The sequence below is a fragment of the Silurus aristotelis genome (assembly GCF_946808225.1).
Source record: "Silurus aristotelis genome assembly, chromosome: 23".
NCBI classification, from domain to species: Eukaryota; Metazoa; Chordata; class Actinopteri; order Siluriformes; family Siluridae; genus Silurus; species Silurus aristotelis.
This window is the reverse complement of record NC_139596.1, coordinates 11,064,057-11,070,126: the sequence shown is the minus strand read 5'-3', so window position 1 is coordinate 11,070,126 and position 6,070 is coordinate 11,064,057. Positions and strand designations below refer to the sequence as shown.

Genomic DNA, 6,070 nt, shown 5'->3' with positions numbered 1-6,070 from the left:
ATCAATAGATTAAAGTTTGTGAATATATCACGAAATGCCGTGAGACTGTGTTAGTCCATCAATAGAGTTTAAGGCTCAGCAAGCCCATGGTTGCTTACTACTGTGGCTACTATAATCAATACTGACCACTACCAGTACCACACACGGTAATGTGCCTGGGATTCCTCATATTAACTAGATCATAGAAAGTAGACTCGGGTGAGTGAAGGTCTGTTTAAACCCCCCCTAAATCTATTAGTAAAATCATTGTGCTGTGCAATAGAGAATTCTGTCACAACTAGATTTTTGATGACTCCATTTGCATTGCTTTTTTCAAGCTTTACTTTGGCTGCCACCATCTTAAGAATGGCTGCAAAGGCTAAATCAAAGCCTGTCAGCACTGCATACAAGCTAGCAGGCTACCCCAGAGACTTCTTTGGATGCTTCTGAGGATAAAGCTGAACATGGTGGTCCAAATGCTCGGTCATTATTATCTGTAAAGCACATAGTATGGTGTGTGGAAACAACTTAATCTTGCTAGCAGCAAATTACAATGGGAGACAAGTTGCTTAGTAAAATTTAATAGACACAATATTGCAAACAAGGATAAAAAACAATACAAAGCGGTGAGATGCAAAGCATCTAATGGCATTCTATATACAGCACCATATACCATGCCACTGAAAAAGAAAAGTATGAGAGGAAAATATTCCAATGGATAGAGGACAGGTTTATTCTGTAGCTCAAGTGGTGGTCACATGCTACCAGTTTGATAGCTCCATGTTGTGTACATGTGATTTGATTTGTATGAGCCAACAACAGCAATGGACAAATGGACAAATATAGAATTCATTGCAATTAATAATCACTATTGCCTCCCTATGCATCTTAATTAAAAAGATCCCATTATGTTTTAGACCTGACAGACAGGCGGACTGTGTGCCTTACTAAGGACCGAGCCACTATATAAATTACAAGCAAATTGCCTAATCTACATGAATGTAAAAGGTAATAAGTGTAGCTACAAATAAATCGGCAAAGCTAGGTAGATAACTAATTACCTTTTTTATTTCTACTACATCCTAATAACTTTTGAATGTTAATAATGGTTATCCTCTGGCAACATATAGTTCCTTCTTGAATTAATTCCATGGTAATATTTATTCAATTTTGTGCATATAGTGTGGTGGTTTGTATAAGCTGTTACTGATACTCTATGCAACAGGTAAAAGAATAGATTCCACAGAGTGAAAAGCATTCCTGTACTCATTTAAGATATGCCTTTGTACTATTGTTGATATGACCTGGAACATCGGAGCTCTCCTTTTACTCAGTCTTCGGATCAATGAGACAGATTCCAAAACAAACAGTCAGAGAAGGGCTTTTCTTCTTTTGAGAGGGCTCTATTCACATCGGCCATCTTCACCGAAGCCCACCCTGCAGCCTTTTCAGGACCATCATTCCCAAGTACTTGAATTTAACAGGAGCGTTCAAAAAAAAAAAAGTTTTTCAAACGGCACTTTTAAAAGCTATTCATTGTCTAGAGTAGATAATGAGGACTTGATGATTGGGCTGTTTCTGTTGAAAGAGAGAAAACAAATACATGGAAGTTGGCATAATGGCTGACCTCACCTTGCTCTCTTTGTATTAAATGAATATTAGAAGTACACTTGAGTCTTATCAGCCTGGCAGCCTTGTATTTCCATCATGGGAGTGAATTAAATTTGATTGATTATATAAATGACCATTAAAACAAATCTATTAGAGAGTCTGATTTTTTATTTTGCATTTTTTTCAAGATAGGTGTCACAAAGGTTTCTCTATAGACATTTTTTCTACATAATCTATATTCCATTCACTGCAGGCGAATGCTTAACAACTGTCTAGATAACTGTAGGAAAAAGATATTCCAGTTGCTAACATGACACAATTTCTTTTAATTTACTGTCATTTATTATTTGATATGCCAGTGTCAAAAATACTTTGCTGTATATGCTGGTGTAAATGGTACCACCACAACACGATATTTTACACCAAATTACATTTTTCACAGATTCTGAAAGCTCAAAGCATACTTGTAGAGCTGTATTCTAGTAGTTGCCCATACCAAATGATTGACCCACTGCTGTGTTATATGTCATGTAATTATATCGAGTAGGACAGTGAATTTCTCATGCCATATATAATTGTGGAAAATAAGGGCAGGCGAACTGCTGCATGAGAAAAATGTCAGTTGAACCGCTCTGACAAAAAGACAGAAAAAGCGGATTTTGATCAGATTACACTGCCCCCTTGTGATCAAACCTGTATGCAGCAGGGTCACAAATGAAAAAGTTATTATTTGTTGTATTTCTTTCTTTCCTTTTCTTCCTCATTACAATGAAAATAAATAAATATCCGAACGTTTCAATAAGAAGAATAATCTTTTTATGATAAAAAAAAATAAAATTCAAATAAATTTATTCATTTGGCAATGTGACAAATGGATGATTCGATTTTTGAAAGTCTTATTTGCATTTAAAAACAATATTTGACCAGAACCAGGGTCAAGTTGAGAAAATATCAATCTGAAAAAGTAAAAAAATTACTTTGATATTCTATAATATATGAGCAGCAATATAGCGGGCTTTTAATAAAATACTCCAAAAAAAAATCTTTGTTAATTTTGTCTCTAATCGTGTCTTTGGGAAAAATTTAGTCATAACTCATGCGTAAAGGTGTTATAAAAGGCTAATTATCTTTGGTCAGTGGTGTACTAGATGGTGTAGCTCATTTAAACCTCTGTGGCCTTTTATGTGTCCCTCGAGCTTTTATTTAAGCTTTGGCCAGCAGTCCAAGGGCAGCAAGGGTCAGTAGCCAGTCAATTGGAGGCCTCCAGGGACACTGAGATTCCAGCAGTCTTGCTAGAGGCTGTGTGTCAGGCAGTGTTTATAGATCTTAGCGTGGACTAAATGTCCTCATAAGGATAGAAATATCTGACAGTTTTGGCCTAGAGGGGATGTTTAGTTGATCCCCATGAGAAAAGGTTTCTACAATTATATACATAAAACAAAATGAGTGAAAAAGTTTGTCTTTTGATCATCAGATTTAGGATTAAGATAGTATTAATTAACCGCAATAATCACCAGTGGAAAAGCCTCACAAGAATAACAAGACAAAATGTGTGCCTGTGTGCACGTGAGTGTGTGTGAGTACCAAGTAGAAGAAGCTAACAGGCCTATCTTGCACCGAAAATATATGACTTCTCACAAAATCAGATTGCACAAGGCTAAAAATGACAGAAATGATTTCTTGCTTCTCGTAAAAAAGAGGAATTTTATTGTTACTAAAAGATACATCTGCGCAAGCAGAATCTGAAAATTGAGCCATTTCTCGATTGGTGTCAATGTGTTCTGTTTAAAAATGTCCGTTAGAGGGAAAGTCAAGCTGAAAAATAGCCCCTGATTCCGGTTTTTTTTTTGGGTCTTAGCTATTATTTGTAAAAGGGAAATGCCCATTAGCTATGAAAAGCCAGCATCGTTTATCTCACAATATGCGGCTGTAAATTGTGGCATTATCTGAGGAGAACAGAGCTGGGATATTAGAATTAGAAAGAACCTAAGATGTATTCGCGACGCATACATTACTGCCACAATGTGTGTCTAAGAAGAAGAAATAAACCCTTAGTCATTGCTGCTTGAAAGAACGGCCTCAGCTTTGAGATTTACTTCCGCATTCATTGACATGGCTCTGCCGTGCCTGGCTGTTTGCTGCGGCGTTCTTGTTGCTGCTGGAGACTGCGTGCGCTGCGTGTGTGTCTCGTAGCATCCCGGCATGCTGCAGGAGCTGCGGCCCCATAAGTCAGCGAAGGTGAAAGGCGGGATGTGGCCTCTGCATGCCGTCCTGAGAAAGAATAATTAAAAAAAAAAGAGAAATGGAGGAAAATAAAGAGTATGTGTTAGCATTTCTCTCTGCGAGGGGCTCTGTCTCTGTGTAAAGTAAAGAAAAGATGCTTTTCTGTAGGGCACGGGATGTGCGTGCTTCAAGCAGGGGCCCTCCTCCTCCTCATTTCACTAAAGCGAGCCCATTTAGCAAACGCCGTGCCCATGTTACCTAGCAACAGTTTAATTAAAATGGCATCAGCGACCTGGGAGCCTTTTCTGCGAAAAGCAGCTTCTCGATTTGGACCTTATTCCCCCTTTTATTTCGAATCGTATGCAAACAGCATATTTATATTTACACCTTTTTACCCTCTGATTTGGCACAAATTTATATTCTCGGTTTATGCAAATTAATTAAAAATACCTACGAAGCTTCATGTGCTACAAAAAAATAAATTGTGAATTTAACAAACAATAAATTCCACCTAGATTCATGATGAACAAATACTAATATTTTTCTCTTTCGGTTTTCGCAATAACAAAGTAATTGCAGATAAATCATCAGAAGACCAGCCAGTGATTGCACAGATTTTATCTGAAAGAAAATAAATAAAAAGGTTACAGGATATTACATTTATTACAATGGATCTTGCCCACACTAATAATATTCTCAAGAAATATGGTTAAGTTAAAAGCAGATTTTAAGAAATATGGATAGATAGATAGATAGATAGATAGATAGATAGATAGATAGATAGATAGATAGATAGATAGATAGATAGATAGATAGATAGATAGATAGATAGATAGATAGATAGATAGATAGATAGATAGATAGATAGATGGCATATTATCAATATTTATATCCACATCAGTATATTTATATTCACTCACAAAGAAAAAAAAAGAAAAAGCTTTTAAATGTAGAGCAGTAACGCAGGATAAAACATGTTTAACATGGCAAAATAAGAAAACGGATTTCATAATTGCAAGGTCTCCAACCTTGAAAGTTACTCAGAGAGTGTCACTTTCACCAAATTGATGTGAGAATACACACTGCCATCGGCTGCTCCTTGTCCTAAAAAGGTGATGAAGGAGAATTTTAGATCAGGCCGTAGGAATGATGGAACCTAATTTTAACTATTTCTCCAGAGACCTCTTCTTTTCGGTGCCGTAAATGACTCTGTACTTTCTATTTGCATTTTGTCAACCTGAAGTTTTCTAAAACATGCAAGCCAGATATTTTCTATATAACTGATTTTTTTTTTTAATCGGGTTTATGTATCAAACCTAAGACATTTGTTAATTTACACGTGATGAGGTGCGAACTGTGTTGCTTAAACTAATCTATGCATCTAAATCATTAATTCTTGATATCCTTCATTCAGACATAGTAATTTAAGCATTTAAATTGACTTATGATCAGATACTTTTTAACTTTTTTGATCCTGTAATGAACATTGTCAAATTACAGTCTGTTAATAAAATATTTACTGAATTGCTTTCAAAGACTTCAGCCTATAATATATATCCAGTGACTGATAAACACCAGTAATATCTCATTTGAAGTTTTTAATTTCTATGTTAACAATTATAGAGGTGCTGGGTGGGAAAGTACGCTTATGAATGTAGGTATCAGGTCTGAACTGTTTCTCCAGACACACATCTTCACTCTCACTCTCACACTCACAATGCTCACAATGATCATGGTACGTCCTTCATACCGATGGCAGACAATAGGTAGCGCCTGAGGCCATATGCCGGGCCTCTTGATGCAGGTTCGTCTGCATGGCCATGTGTGGGAAAGGAGGGTCTTTCGTCTGGGCCAGACGTAAAAGGTCAAAAGGGTGTACTAAAACCAGACTCTGAGGTGGTGTTGATCAACCATTTAGAAAAATTATTATTTATAGAACAGGGAGGAAACTCAGGTCTGATGAACATAAGAAAATAGAGTGAATTTATGATTTGGGTCTAATAATTAGCAAGCCTGTCTGAGAATGGAGAGCATGCACCAAGAATTTCTTTACAGGTGACTAAAATTTTATTTTTAATGAGAAAATCTTAAATAATAATAATAATAATAATAATAATAATAATAATAATAATAAATGAAAGCTTATTTATTACTATTATAATTATAATTATAATTATAATTATTATTATTAATTATTATTATTATTATTATGGCAACTGAAATGATTTTTAGTTCATTTAAAACCGACAATTTAATA

At 35.7% G+C, this 6,070-nt stretch overlaps 1 long non-coding RNA gene across 1 annotated transcript in view; it reads right to left on the bottom strand.

Moving 5' to 3' along the window:
* Positions 1-544: 544 nt before the first annotated feature.
* The window catches only part of LOC310718344, a 30,633-nt gene continuing 25,107 nt past the window's right edge, over positions 545-6,070 (bottom strand). Inside the window, exon 2 of the long non-coding RNA XR_014531117.1 lies at positions 545-3,861. This is a non-coding gene — a long non-coding RNA (uncharacterized lncRNA). The remainder of the gene's footprint in view (positions 3,862-6,070) is intronic.